This window comes from Sapajus apella, unplaced genomic scaffold (genome assembly GCF_009761245.1).
Source record: "Sapajus apella isolate SASKATOON/1434 unplaced genomic scaffold, GSC_monkey_1.0 scaffold98, whole genome shotgun sequence".
NCBI classification, from domain to species: Eukaryota; Metazoa; Chordata; class Mammalia; order Primates; family Cebidae; genus Sapajus; species Sapajus apella.
In genome coordinates this window covers 6,615,988-6,632,410 of record NW_022437038.1, presented here as the reverse complement: position 1 = coordinate 6,632,410, position 16,423 = coordinate 6,615,988, and the positions used below count along the sequence as shown (strand labels likewise).

The window sequence follows — 16,423 nt, the reverse complement described above, 5'->3', positions numbered from 1 at the left end:
GTGATGCCTCCAGATTTGTTTTTTGTTTAGTCTTACTTTGGCTATGTGGACTCTTTTTTGTTTTATATGACTTTTAGGATTTTTTTTCTAGTTCTGTGAAGAATGATGGTGGCATTTTGATGGGCATTCCAACGAATTTATAAATTGCTTTTGGCAATATGATCATTTTCACAATATTGAGTTTACCCATCCCTAAGCATGGGATGTATTTCCATTCATTTGTGTCATCTGTGATTCCTTCCAGCAGTGTTTTCTAGTTTTTCTTGTAGAGATATTTCACCTCTTTGGTTAGTTATATACCTATGTTTTTAAAATTATAATTATTTTTGCAGCTGTTTTAAAATGGGTTGAGTTCTTGATTTGATTCTCAGCTTGGTCGCTGTTGGTGTGTAGCAGTGCTACTGATTTGTGTACATTGATTTTGTCTCCTGAAACTTTACTGAATTTATTTATCAGATCTAGGAGCTTTTTGGATGAGTCTTTAGGGTTTTCAAGGTATACAATCATAGCATTGGCAAACAGTGACAGTTTGACTTCCTCTTTACCAATTTGGATGCCCTTTATTTCTTTCTCTTGTCCGATTGATCTGGCTAGGGCTTCCAGTAATATGTTGAAGAGAAGTAGTGAAAGTGGCCATCCCTGTCTTATTCCAGCTCTCAAGGAGAATGTTTTTAACTTTTCCCTGTTCAGTATAATGTTGGCTGTTGGTTTGTCATGGATGGTTTTTATTACCTTAAGGTATGTTTTCTTTCTTTCTTTTTTTTTTTTTTTTTTTTTTTTTTTTTTTTTTTTTTTTTTTGGTTTTTTTTTTTGAGACGGAGTTTCGCTCTTGTTGCCCAGGCTGGAGTGCAATGGCGCGATCTCGGCTCACCGCAACCTCCGCCTCCTGGGTTCAGGCAATTCTCCTGCCTCAGCCTCCTGAGTAGCTGGGATTACAGGCACATGCCACCATGCCCAGCTGATTTTTTGTATTTTTAGTAGAGACGGGGTTTCACTATGTTGACCAGGATGGTCTCGATCTCTTGACCTCATGATCCACCCGCCTCGGCCTCCCAAAGTGCTGGGATTACAGGCGTGAGCCACCACGCCTGGCCTACCTTAAGGTATGTTTTCTATGCTGATTTTGCTGAGGATTTTAGTCACAAAGGGATACCGGATTTTGTCAAATCCTTTTTCTGCATCTATTGAGATGATCATATGATTTTTGTTTTTACTGCTGCTTATGTGATGTATCACAGTTACTGACTTGCATATGTTAAACAAACCCTGCATCCCTAGTATGAAACCCACTTGATCATGGTATATAATCTTTTTAATATGCTGTTGAATTCAGTTAGCTAGTATTTTGTTTAGGATTTTTGCATTTATGTTCATCAAGGATATTGGTCTGGAATTTTCTTTTTTTGTTATGTCCTTTCCTGGTTCTGGTATTAGTGTAATACTGGGATAGCCTACTATGTTTTTACTGGATCTGTATAAGCAGAAAACTTCCAGGTCAAGTCAACAAAAGTCTAACCCAAATCATAAAAACAGAGAATCATGGTCCCTCAATCAATTCTGACATAAGCCAGTTTATAAACCCAGAATCCCTTGAATGGAGGGGGGGCTGGGTCTCCTCAAGAAAAAAACCCTGGTACACTACTGAAAATGTATACTGTTAATCTTTGTCCCAGTCTTCTCCAAGAGGACCGGTGGCCTTTTACCAGAGTAACTGTGCATCGGGGGAAAAAATCAGATCTTTCAGAGAGTACTGGTTCTAAACTGACATTGAATCTAGGAGACCCAAAACATCACTCTGGCCCTACATTCAGAGTAGGGGTTTATGGAGATCAGGTTATCAATGGAGTTTTAGCTTAAGTCCAACTCACAGTGGGTTCAGTGGGACCACAAACGCAACCTGCAGTTATTTCCCCAGTTCCAAGGTGCATAATTGGAATAGATAGCAGCTGGCAGAATTTCCACAATGGTTCCCTTCCTATGGAGAGTGGGCTATTATGGTGGAAAAGGCCAAACGGAAGCTCTTAGAGCCACCTCTACTCAGGAAAATAGTAAATCAAAAGCAATACTTCATTTCTGGGGGGATTGCCGAAATTAGTGCCACCGTCAAGGACTTGAAAGATGGAAAGGTGGTGATTCCTACCACATCCCTACTCAACTCTCTTATTTGGCCTGTGTAGAATACAGATGGATCTTGGAGAATGACAGTGGATTATTGTAATCTTAATCAAGTGGTGACTCCAATTGCAGCTGCTGTACAAGATGTGGTTTCATTGCTTGAGCAAATTAACGCAGTTCCTGGTACCTGATATGCAGCTATTGATCTGGCAAATGCCTTTTTCTGAATCTCTATCTGTAAGGCCCATCAGAAGCAGTTTGCTTTCAGCTGAAAAGGTCAGTAAAACACCGTCACTGTCCTGCCTGTGAATGGGCATATCAGCCCTCCAGCCCTATTTCATAACTTAGTTTGCAGATATCTTGATCACTTTTCCCTTTCACAAGATAACACACTGGTCTATTACATTGATGATGTTATGATCATTGGACCTAATGAGCAAGAAATAGCAACTATTCTAGACTTATTGGTAAGACACTTGTGTGTCAGAGGGTGGGAAATAAACCTGACTAAAACTTTAGGACATTCTACCTCAGTGAAATTTCTAGGGGTTTACTGCTGTGGGGCATATTGGGATGTCCCTTCTAAGGTGAAGGATAAGTTGTTGAATCTAGACTCTCCCATGACCATGAAAGAGGCACAATGCCTAGTGGGCCTTTCTATATTTTAGAGGCAACAACACATTCCTCATTTGGGTCTGTTACTCCAGCCTATTTACTGAGTGACCCAAAAATCTGCTAGTTTTGAGTAGGTCCCAGAACAGAAGGTTCTGTAACAGATCCAGTCTGCTATGCAACCTGTCTGCCACTTGGGCCATATGATCCAATAGATCCAATGGTACTTGAGGTGTCAGTGGCAGATAAAAATGCTGCTTGGAGCTTTTGATGGGCCCTTTTCGATGAATTACAGCTCAGGCCTTTTGGAGCAAGTCCCTGCCACCATCTGTAGATAACTACTCTCCTTTTAAGAGACAGCTCTTTGCCTGCTACTTGGCCTTAGTAGAAACTTAATTCTTGACCACAGGCCCCCAAGTTACCATGTGACTTGAGCTGCCTATCATGAACCTAGTGTTACCTGACTCACCAAATCATAAAGTTTGGTGTGCATAGCAGCACTTCATCATCAAATAGTGGTATATATGTGATTAGGCCTGAGCAGGTTCTGAAGGCATGAGTAAGTTACATGAATAAATGGCCCAAATATGTATGATTCCTACTCTTGCTACACTGTCTTCTGTCTCCCAGCTTGCACCTATAGTCTTATAGGGAGTAGCCTATGATCATTTGATGGAGGAAGAGAAGACTTGGGTCTGGTTTAAATAATTCTTCATGATATGAAGGCACCACCAAAAAGTGGATAGCTATCACACTACAACCCCTTTCTGGGACATCCCTAAAGAACATTAGTGAAAGGAAATCCTCCTGGTGGTCAGAACACCAAGCAGTATACCTGGCTTTTCACTTTGCTTGAAAGGAGAGAGAACCAGATGTGTAATTATAGACCAATTAATGGAATGTGGCCAGTGGATTGGCTACATGATCAGGGACTTGGAAGGAACATGACTGGGAAATTGATGACAAAGAAATGGGGGGAAGAGGTATGTGGATGGACACCCGAACTAGCAAAAACTATAAAGATATTTGTGCCTCCAGTTGCATCCATGTTGCTGCAAACCACACAATTTTGTTCTTTTTAATGGCTGTGTAGTATGGAATGGCCTTTTGAAGACACAGTTACAGCATCAGGTAGGTGACAGTACTTTGCAAGCCTGGGGCAAGGTTCTTTGGAAGGCTGTTTCTGCTCTTAATCAGTGTCTAATATATGGTACTGTATCTCCCATAGTGAGGATGCACAGGTCCAAAAATCAAGAAGTAGACATGGGAATGACACCACTTTACCATTACTTGTTGACCAATAAGCAAAAATTTTGCTTCTTGTTCCTATGATTTTATGCTCTGCTGGCATGGAGATCTTAGTTCCAGAGGGAGAAATGCTTCCATCAGGAGACATAACAATTATTCCATTGAACTGGAAGTTAAGACTGCCACCTGGCCACTTTGGGCCCCTCATACCTCTGAGTCAACAGGCTAAGAAAAGAGTTACAGTGTTAACTGGGGTGACTGATCCAGACTACCAAGGGGAAATCGCATTACTTCACTGCAAAGGAGGTAAGAAAGAGAATGTTTAGAATACAAGAGATCCTATAGAGCGTCTCTTAGTATTACCACACCTTCTGGCTAAGATTAATGGAAAACTGTAACAACCCCATTCAGGTAGGACTGCAAATGACCCAGACCCTTCGGAAACAAATGTTTGGGTCACCATGCCAAGTAAAGAACCACAGCCAGCTAAGGGGCTTTTTGAAGGCAAAGGGAATATAGATGGAAGTAGAACATAGTTATAAATACCAGCTATGACCACAAGACCAGTTACAGAAACATGGATTATAACTGTCATTATTATTTCCTCTCTATTTCGTTAAGAATACATTTGCTGCTATATATGCATATACGGATGGTCCCCGATTTATGATGTTCAATATTGATGTGAAAGCAATATGCAGTTAGTAGAAACTGTACTTCAAATTTTGAATTTTGGTCTTTTTCCAGGCTAGCGATATGCAGTATCCTGCAATGCTAGACTATGACAGCTCCCAATAAGCCATGAGATCATGAGGTAAACAACCAATATTTACAGTGTACTGTGTTGACAACATTGCTTGGATATTGTGTTTTGTGTTTTCACATCTTGTCGTGTCTACAAAATGCCCAATTGTGTACAATATTCAATACTTTATTATAAAATAGGCTTTGTGTTACATGATTTTGCCCAACTATAGGCTAGTGTAAGTGTTCTGAGCACGTTTAAAGCAGGCTAGGCTAAGCTATGATTTTTGCTAGATTCAGTGTATTAAATGTATTTTTGACCCATGATATTTTCAATGTACAATGGATTTATTGGGGTGTAAACTCATGATAAGTCAAGGAGTAACTGTACCAGTATGGGCTCATAGTTTCTTATTTTATTCAATAACTTGTTCCTATCATTAATCTAATCCTCAAATTGTCAGGAATTTGGCCAATGGTAGTCCCTTTAAGCTGGTTTATATGTCCTTTCGACTTGCTTTCAATCATTCTTGAGCACCTCCTTGCTTTCTAGCTCAAAAGGGTGTTCCAGCCTCATCTTGTCATTTTCTGTCCCAGCTCTGTAATCAGTCAGTTCTGCAAAGACCTTTGGCTTCTTTTAGCCCAAAATGATATTTAGAAACTGAGATTTGAGGCCGGGCGCGGTGGCTCAAGCCTGTAATCCCAGCACTGTGGGAGGCCGAGGCGGGTGGATCACGAAGTCAAGAGATCGAGACCATCCTGGTCAACATGGTGAAACCCCGTCTCTACTAAAAATACAAAAAATTAGCTGGGCATGGTGGCGCGTGCCTGTAATCCCAGCTACTCAGGAGGCTGGGGCAGGAGAATTGCCTGAACCCAGGAGGCGGAGGCTGCGGTGAGCCGAGATCGCGCCATTGCACTCCAGCCTGGGTAACAAGAGGGAAACTCCGTCTCAAAAAAAAAAAAAGAAACTGAGATTTGGTGCTATGTGTGATTGTTGCTACTGGGATGTCATTGATCCTAGTCCATCTCAGCAGCTACAGCTAGGACATATATATACGTGTGTGTGTGTGTGTGTGTGTGTGTGTAGCTGTCTATCTAAATATGAATATATGCCTACAAACATTTGCATCTATATTTTGTTTCTGTTTTTGTTTTTTTGAGATGGAATTTCACTCTGTCTCCAGGCTGGAGTGCAGTGGCGTGGTCTCAGCTCACTGCAACCTCCGCCTCCCAGGTTCAAGTGATTCTTCTGCCTCAGCCTCCAGAGTAGCCTGGACTGGCGCCATCTGGCTAATTTTTGTATTTTTAGTAGAGACGGGGTTTCACCATATTGGCCAAGCTGGTCTTGAACTTCTGACCTTATGATTTGCCTGCCTTGGTCTCCCAAAGGACTGGATTACAGGCATGAGCCACATCTATATTTTTATATTAAAAATCACAAGTTCTAATTGGACCTCCGATTCCAGTAGGATACCATAAGGTTTATTTTATTTTTTTTCCCTTACCATATTGGTAACTCCCTTCTCTGACAGTGAGAAACTTGGCTTCAGTTGTTCTTAATGAATTTTTTAGGCCCCTCCCTCTATGTAATCTATGTCTTTACCACCCCTTCACCTACGAAGATGTCTCCTAACTCCACTTTGGCTTTGACACCTGATTGCCACGCCACTCCTCAGCATGGATGTCTTCCTCACCCTTCTTGGCTTCTGATGTGCCATACCAGGATACTGTTTTTGTGAGGATTCTAATTCTGTCCCACTCAGTCTGTGATATTGCACACCGCCCATCCCATCCCACTTCACTTCCACTGTGTGGATATCCTCTTGATTGCACTGTGGGTTTCGATACCCCATGCTAGGCCCTATCTCTCCAGGGATACCCTCCTCACCCTGCTCTTCTCAGGCTCTGACCCCTCAATGCCAGGCTGCCCCTCTTCCCACATGGATGGTTTTCTTACACTATTTGGGCTCTGATGCCCTATAACAGGGACCCTCTTCCTGGAGACATCCTCCTCACTCTGCTTGGATAAAATTTCTCACTCTAGGCTGGTCCTTCACCTGCATGGAAGCATTCCTCTCATCCCAGTGGACTCTTAGTTTCTCCCCTTCATGGATACCCTTCTTACTCTCCTTGGACTCTGTCACCCCATTCCAGATCTTACCCCTGCATGTACGCCTTCCTCATTCTGCTCAGGTTCTGACACCGTGCTTTAGGCTGCCACCTCATTTCATAGAGGTACTCAACCTGGCACAGGATCTGATGCTCTGTATGAGTCTGCCTGCCTTCATAGACACTCTTTTCATTCCACTTGGGCTCTGATACTGCATGCCAGGTTGCATCTCTGTGTGAATGCCTTCCTCACTCTGCTTAGCACTGACTTTGTATGCTGGGTTGTGCTCTAGTATGGACACTCTTTTAACCTCACTTAGGCTTTGAAATACCCTGTTCCATTCTTGAAGGGTGCCTTCCTCACTCCGCTTGGGCTCTGATTCCCCACACCAGGCATTCCCCTTCACTCCTTGCGGATGCTTTCCTCATCGTCTTCAGACTCTAAAGCCACTTCTTCTTAGGGATGTCCTTCTCCCTCTGCTCTGGCTGTGACTCCTCATGCTGGACTGTCCGGTAGTGTGGAGACTCTCCTAACCCTACTTGAGTGATATACCCCCAAGCCAGGCCACATCTCTTCCCGAAGTTCTTCCTTTCCCACTTTGGGCTTCACCGCTCCATTCAGGCTGTCCACATCTGGGATGCCCTCCATACGTGCACAGGTGCCCTCATACTCTGCTTAAGCTCCATAACTCTACACCACACCTTTCTACTCCACTCAGGCTTAACATTCTGCCCCTCGGATGCCTCCATTGCTCTGCCTCCACCTAATGGCTTTCAGACTAAATTCCCAGGAATGAGAGGAAAGAGGAAAGACATTGATGCTTTTTTTCTAAATGCCTTGGTGAAGGTGGTATCCTCTGTGTGTTTCCAGGAGGCATGGCTGGGGGGTAGCTAAACAATTTGTACATAGATTCACTCCATTATATCAATTTCCCTGAACCTTTGGACTCTGTATTCCATAGGACATCAGAGTTCATTCATTTTAACTTCAATAGCTGCAGGCCATCACTGGGTCCAGGTTTTAATTAGCCAATTTAACATACCATTATAACATACCCTAGTGCTTGAACTTTAAATTTTGAGTTCTGGATGAATACAGCTGTGCTGAAGAATTCATCTCTATCAAGTCTTACATTCCTTCCTTGTTGGTCTCCCTCATACCCTTAGAACTCACTTCTGAATATGCTTCCTGTGCTCCAGTCAATACAGACTGGTGAGGTCTTATGACTCTTTTGGGATAAAAGCTCTCTCTCTTGGGCCAGGGCTTGTTCTTTCTCTAATTCATGCTATGTTGGGTCCAACTCTCTATGTGGACTTGAAGCAGATGAGAGTGTGGATCCAGAAGAGGCTCAACACTAGCTTGCCTGGTAACTGCCCTAGGGGTGTTTATTTTAAAGATTGCATGCTGAGGAGGGCTGATTCCCTGTGTGTAGGGGGAGGGAGATGAGGGGATTCATTTCCCATTTCAGCAATTGGGTACTGTAACAGCTATGCATATTTTATGTTAATCAACTATTTCTTTTTCTCACTCTCTTCTTCTTGCTTCTTTGATGAACAGTCTGATGGTGGCTAACATTATAATTTAGGTCCCAGATAGGAATGTAATTAAATCAACACCATCACATGATGGTACAATAGTTTATAGAATTTTGTGTCTCCTCTGTATTATAGATAAGAGTTCTTCCTTTGAACAAAAGACAAGAATGGCTTCTGAGTGACAAAAGGGGTAATGGTTTATATAATAAAGTGTTGGGAAAATGGGCTACCCTCATTAAAAATCATGAAAATGAACCCTTATCTTACACTATACACAAAAATCAACTCAAAATGGATTAAAGAATCAAACATAAAACCTGAAACTGTACAGCTCCTAGAAGAAAATGTAGAGAAAATTTTTTAAAATCTTTTTTTAAAATTGTACTTTAGATTTTGGGGTACATGTGCAGATCATGCAAGATTGTTGCATAGGTACATTCATGGCAAGGTGGTTTGTTGCCACCATCCCCCATCACCTATACCTGACATTACTCCCCACGTTATCCCTCCCCACCGTCCCTCCCACTATCCCTCCTGTAGCCCCCCACAACAGACCCCAGTGTGTGATACTCCCCTCTTTGCGTCCAAGTGTTCTCATTGTTCAACACCTGCCTATGAGTTTTTAACGTTCATCTTGGCAATAATTTCTTGACAAGACACCATATTACAGCAAAGACACAGACAACAAAAGCAAAAATAAACAAGTGGGACTACATCAAACTTAAAAGCTTCTGTACTGCAAAGGAAACAATCAGGAGTGAAAAGGCAACCTACGAAATGGAGAAAAATATTTGCCAACCATGCATCTGATAAAGGTTTAATATCTAAAATATATAAGGGACTCATACAACTCAATAGCAAAAAATACCTGATTTAAAAATAAACTAAATAGACATTTATTCAAGGAAGACATACAAATGGCCAACTGATACATGAAAAGGTGCTCAATATCACCAATCATCAGGGAAATGCAAATCAAAACCACAATGAGATATCACCTCACACCTGTTAGGATGGCTATTATAAAACAATAAAAGATAATGTATTGCTGGGTACAGTGGCTCACACCTGTAATCCTAGCACTTTGGGAGGCTGAGGCAGACAGATCACTTGAGGTCAGAAGTTCAAGAACAGCCTAGATAACGTGGTGAAACCCCATCTCTACAAAAATACAAAAATTAGCTGGGCATGGTGACATTTGCCTGTAGTCCCAGCTAATCATGAGGCAGAGGCGGGAGAATTGCTTGAACCTGGGAGGTGGAGGTTGCAGTGAGCCAAGATTACACCACTACAGTCCAGCCTGGGCAAGAAAGTGAGACTGCATCTCAAAAAAAAAAAAAATAATAATAATAATGACGAATGTTGATGAGGATGTAGAAAAAAGGAAACCCTTGAACACTGTTAATGGAAATGTAAATTGGTGCAGATACTATAGAAAATAGTATGAAAGTTCCTTAAAACTTAAAAACAGACCTACCAGATGATCCGGAAATCTCACTTCGGTTATATAGCCAAGGGAACTGAAATCAGGATCTGGAAGAGATCTGCACTCACATGTTCATTGCACTGCAGCATTATTCACAATAGACAGGACATGGAAGCAACCTAAATGTCTGTGGATGGACAAATGGATAAAGAAAAAGTGGTATAGTGGTCTCTCCCTCATCTTCAGGAGATAACTTTACAAGACCCCCAGTAGATCCCTGAAACTGTAGACAGTACCAAACCCTATATATCCTATGTTCTTTCCTATACATACATACCTATGATAAAATTTAACTTATAAATTAGGCACAATAAGAGATGAGCAACAATAACTAATAATAAAATAGAACAATTATAATATACTGTAATAAAAGTTATGTGGCTGTGATATCTCATAAAATATCTTCTTGTACTGTACTCATGTGGCAGCAATTTCTTCACTGGCAGACACAGTATCCCCAGTAATTTTTAGATTTTCAGTCTAAACCTATTCCTGAATCTGTATAATTATCCTTTACAGTAAATGGCTTGCTGATACTCATTTCAGGAGATTTCTTGCTAAGTCTTCTATAGACTCAATGTTTTCTGGAGCAACACATTGCTGCCAGTCAGAACACATTTCTTTTTATTTTTATTTTTTTTACGGTGGAGTCTCCCTTTGTCTCCCAGGCTGGAGTACAATGACACGATATCAGCTCACTGCAACCTCCGCCTCCCAGGTTCAAGTGATTCTCCTGGCTCAGCCTCCCAAGTAGCTGGGATTACAGACACCCGCCACCATGCCCAGCTAATTTTTGTATTTTCAGTAGAGTTGGGGTTTCACCATGTTGCCCAGGCTGGTCTCGAACTCCTGAGCTCAGGTGATCTGCCTGCTTCACCCTCCCAAAGTGCTGGGATTACAGGTGTGAGCCATTGTGCCTGGCCAGAACATGTTTTATTGATGTCTTCCACCCACAAATTTGATGCCTTTTCTACCTTAACTAAGCACTTAACACGCACTGTGGCCATAATTTTTACAGTCTGAGGTGCAACAGCAAAACTAGCAGGAATTTCTTTTTCCTTTTTCACAGTTTCATGGATAGAGGATTCATGTTAGCAACCTCAGCATGTGATTTTTTTCCCTTAAGTCAGAAACTTTCAGTTTTTCACTTAAAGCAAACACTTTACAACTTATCTTTGGCATATCTGAATTGCCAGCATCACTATTCTTATGCTTTGGAACCATTATTAAACAAAATAAGGGTTCCTTTAACAAGAGCACTGTGATGCTGCCACTGTTGATCTAATAACCTAGATGGCTCCTAAGTGACTCCCAGGGGGCCAGGAACATACAGCGTGGATATGCTGAACAAAGGGATGATTCATATCCCGGGTGGGACAGAATGGGACAATATGAGATCTTATCATACTACTCTGAATGACACAAAACGTGAAACTTATGAATTGTTTATTTCTGAAGCCTTCCATTTAATATTCTAGGACCACAATTGACCAGGGGTAACTGAAACTGTGGAAAGTAAAACCACAGATAAGGGGGGACTACTGCATATACATAAAATGGAGTATTATTCAGCCTTTACAAAGAGCAGGATCCTACCACTTGTAACACATGGATGAACATGGAAGACGTTATACTAAATAAAATAATCTAGACACAGAAGTACAAATACCACATGATACCACTTATGTGGAATCTAAAATAGCCAAACTCATAGAAGCAGAGAGTAGAATAGTGGTTATCAGGGGCTAGGGTGAGGGGGAAATGGGAAGGTATTAGGAAATGGGAAGGCTTTAGTTATGCAAGATGAGTAAGTCCTAGACATTTCCTGTGTAGCATGGTGCCTACAGTTAACAATACTGTATTATGTACTTAAAAATTTGCTAAGAGAGATCTTATGCTGTGTTCTTGTAAAAAATAATAAATGAAGAGAGCAGGAGGAAAGTTTTAGAGGTGATGGGTGTGTTTATGACATAGATTGTGGTTATTTTTTCACCTGTGTATACTTTTCTCCAAGTTGTAGACATTAATATGTCTAATTGCTTTTTCTGTCAATTATTTCTCTATGAAGTGGTTTTTCAAATAAAAAGGGGTAGACTGCTAGATATCTCTATCTTCATCCATTTGTTACTCTTCCTAGTCCCTCTTTCTGTCATAGGAGGTTTGCTCCTATGGCTTGCATATTCTTGGTTCCCTTGACTGTTGGCTTGCATTGGGTTTGGTAAAGGGGTAGAAATAATAGGAGATCAGAGAGTGGAAGGAGAGCAGGGTCAGGGGTATTTCTTCCCTACTCTCTCTGCTGTGCACTGCATCCCTGGTAGTAGCTGCATTCTTGCACAACTAGAGCACCTACTGGCCAACTCCTCCTCCATAGATCCAGCACTCACTGGGCTCTGGTAACTCTGTTTCTTCACTTACCCCTTGGCTGTAGGGGTGGTAATAGTTTTCCACTAAAACCTCACTATCCCTTGTTTCTTCTGTAACAAGGTCTGTAACCCTGATCACTTCCTATAAATAGTTTTTCACAAATTCTCTTCATTTGAGACATTTGGAGTGAATTATTATTATTATTATTATTTTTGTTGAGGTCCTGTTGATAAAATGTGTTCATATCTTCATCCTTTGTCTTATCTCCGTGATTTTAAAGAACAATAATGCTGAAAGTGAAAACTCCCCACTTGGGTGTTTTTCTGTACACTTTCAGGGCTGTTCTACTGTGCTTGGAGATAGAGCACTAGGAAAATACAAATGATTCATCTGGGAAGCTTACCTTTTTAAAAGAAGAAATTTAAAAAATCTACATATGTAATACATGATCAAAACAGAAAATTTAGGAAACCATAAAGAGGTAAACGAAAATTTTCAATAATTCCACTTCACAGAAGTAATCACGGTTAACATTTTGATGAATATCTTTTTAAACTATGCATGTTGAACTTCTATGCTTCTTTTAAAAAACAGTTCCTGAGGTAGTGCCAGCTTGAAGTTTTGGGCTTTTGGAATTACCGTGACTGCCCTATCTGTGGTGGTGTGGACAAAGCAGGAGCAATTGCAGAAAAGAGAAGAACCATGAAGGAGGAAGCTGACCTGGGGAGGTTTCATAGATCAGTCCCTTTCTGGCCTGTCATAATTGATGCACTGGGTGGACCCCACCCACACAAAGTCCTGCAGCACTGGGTTGGGCTTGTGTGCTCTCTGGGAGGGGTGCCTTCTCCAGTTCTCATACTCAGAGGAATCTACGCCAGAAGCATGAGTAAATAAGTCACAGTTGCACAGCTGGCTGCCCTGCACAAAGCTCCTTTGGAATACGTAGAAACCTCTAGAGCCTGAGGCAGTCCAGAGAGAGAAGTAAAGAACCAATTAATTCTCCACCAGCCCTTAAAAGGTTAATCCCAAATTGACTGTGGAATACAAATGTGTCCCCACAGTGCAGAATCTAATCTTATTGTGGGTAATAACTTCAGTCTTCTGAATTTGAGCTTATTTGCTAGATGCCAAGGTCATTTTGTTTTCCTTCAGAATCCGAAGAGCCAAAAATCCCTGTTATTTGATTCCTGTGCCTCCTCAAAAGAAATGGCACTATTATGTACGTGTAGAACATCTTGTCCTCTGTATTTGCTTTTCCAATGCCCGGTGTTACGCTGACCCCAAATAACCAACTCTTTTGTCATAATGTTTATAAATTAGGCTGGGAAAATAGACTCCAGAGAGAAGGAATTTATACAGGCAGAGACATGTACCGAGTGGAGGCTAGTCTATGCTGCCTGATTTGATGTTAATGCATGGTCTTTCTTCCCAGGGGCTGACCACATTATTATATATCTCACTACTTCACAGCAACTGAAGCATCAACTGTCTACTGGTTCTCTTTTTTGGACAATTAGCAGTATCAACAGAAGGATGGAATTTGAATATTATCCTTGCTTGTTATTTCTATTATTCTAAAAGCCCATAGTTTTCATTTTTAAAATATCTTGTTTGTGAGTCTGCTTTTTTGAAGATCTAACAAAAGAGATAACAATGTGAAAAATTTGCCAAAGTGCAGTCATAGGACTTGGAGCACATAGGAACTCAATCTTCTTATTTTTTTTAAAGAAAAGACTAATTTTCACTTTAACTCTGCTAGTCAAATACTTTTCTTTTGGAAATCTTATTGTAACTTTTCAGTTCATGCTGAGGCGAGTTAGTTGTACATTTACTGAGCTTCAAATAGAGAGGTATCTTGGCAGGGTGAACTCTTAATATACTTGTTTGTTTGCTCAAAACAAGTGCCAGGACTTGACAAATTTGCAGAAGCTCCCTAGTAACTGCCTTTATATCTGATTGCAGTTTATTTGTGTCAAGTCTCGTTCTCACATACCTTTACATACATAGTAAGAACAATTTTAAAATTGTCAAGTCAGAATGCAAGAAGAATCATAAAGAAAATTTTAGGAAAAGGAAGCAGGGATTAAACCCAGATGAAGCAAATTGCAGATAGCTCCTCCTTGTAAGTCTGAAGAGACAAATTTTGAGCTGCATTATGAAAAATGGAATGGCAACAGCAAGGTAGTGGAGATATGACTTGAAGATCCTTAAAGATGAAGCTTGTGATATTAGAGTAGATTAAAGCAGAGTGGGTGGAAAGGCTATTAATGCAAATTATAGTGTTCAATGGTCTGCTTATATGCTGCAGTATCAGCCCAAATGCCCTTTGCATTGAGGCAGCTGTTGACAATTCAGTAATCGAGGCATTATAAGATATGTACACTCCTCTTAAAATGACCACCATTCCTATGAAACATTATATATGGTACTAGAGCAGTCTTTGATGGTATTCCTAATAACACCAGAAAAGTTGCACAGTCCATATTTTTCTCTGATTCTGGCTAATGCAATAATTACTCCCTGTAAGGGAAAGATAGCTTAGTAGTGCTATAACAAGTTACAGTAAAAGATTTCCTGTGATTGTCTTCTGGAGCATTGAGACCACGTCCCACTTCACAGAATCGGGGAAGGGGAGTATTGAGAAGAACCCCAAAAGGATAGGGGGGTGGCAGTACTTTCAGAAAGAGAAAAGAAGACTGAATCCTAGGGGCCTTTGGGTAGAGAGTCTTGGCCTGAAAAGGGACTCTGAAGTTGCATATTAGAAAGGCCTATATGTGGGATTTATCATATTTATCATAGTCTATTATTATCATAATAAAACATTATCATTTTGCAGATGAGAAACCAAGGAATAATGAGATAGTTGCCACAGTCATTTAAAAAAAAATTGAACAAGTTCATATCTTCTGATTCCCAGCCCAGGCAAGATCCTATTGGAATACAGTGCCCCTCGATGGAAATATAACAAAGGGAGATGAGTCCTACTCAAGTGTGGAGACTCAAACAAAGCATTAACTGGACTTGGAGCGAAAGCCAAACTGCTTTTTGATTCTTAAAGTTTGACAGCACAAACAAAATATTGCATGTATTAGAAAACATTTCAATTTTTTTGTGCCTTGAACACTGAATCATCCTTGCATGGTATAATAGAAAGACCTTGGATTTAAGTCCCTGTTTCTTCATTTAGCATTAATGTGTTACCTAACTTCTCTGAGCCACAGTTTTCTCATCTGTAAAATGGAGATAATAATAGTGCCTAATTTATAGTGCTAGTGTGATGATTAAAAGAGATAATGTATTATAGAAAGAGCTCAACAAATATTTTCCTTTCTTTTTCCACTTGTACAGGAGCTTGTCTAGTGTGCTTAGTTTGAGTCAAAAAGAGTGGCTCTAAAGTGTTCTCTGAATTTAGTTAAAGCCCCATCTTACAAATGGCCATCTCTCTGTAAGTGAATGTTTTCCCAAATATGGGTTTTAGCTTATGTACAAATGTGTTTTGCTCATCAGCAAGACCAAATGAAACCCCAGCTCACAAGAATTTTATCTTTATGACTCCTTTTTCCTCTTATTATCTTAGACTCCAGAATACAGGACTGAATTTCACAGGAAATGCTGTAATTCAGCACAAGAGAAACAAGGCTGAAAAGTACACCATAGCTAAGAGGCAAGGTTTCTTAGCCTCAGTACTACTGAGCTTGGGGCTGGACACTTCTTTGTTGTGGGAAGTTGTCATGTGCATTATAGGATGTTTAATAGCATCCTGGGCCTCCATCCACTAGATGCTGGTCGCACTTCTCCTTTTGTTTGTGACTACCAAAAATGTCCCCAGACATTGCCAAATGTCCCCTGGACAGGGGGAAACAATATGGTTTTTGGTTGAGAATAAGCCCCAAAAGAAACAAATCAGCTAGTTGCTTGGCATACAAGCGCCCTGTAGGGGTATACAAATTGAATCTTTAGGAGTGACTGGAAATTCAAAGGGCAAGGGGAAGTGAAGGAAAGAAGAGTCTGGGCAGAAGAGAACCTATTTCATATTCAGGCCTTATGAATACAGAGGTTAATAAGACATAGATCTTGCTCTTGAAGAGCTCATGTTTTAGTGGTAAAGGCAACCACTTGAAAACACAATGCAAATACTGTGTGGTGAGTACTGTCAGAAATATATAAAGAGTGTTATGGAACAACGGGAGCACAGGGGAGGGGCCC

General features: G+C 40.8%; 1 long non-coding RNA gene across 1 annotated transcript in view; it reads right to left on the bottom strand.

The window, feature by feature from the left end:
* Positions 1-5,809, bottom strand: part of LOC116536093 — an 18,449-nt gene extending 12,640 nt beyond the window's left edge. The window contains exon 1 of the long non-coding RNA XR_004262477.1: positions 5,780-5,809. This is a non-coding gene — a long non-coding RNA (uncharacterized LOC116536093). The remainder of the gene's footprint in view (positions 1-5,779) is intronic.
* Between the last annotated feature and the right edge of the window lie 10,614 nt (positions 5,810-16,423).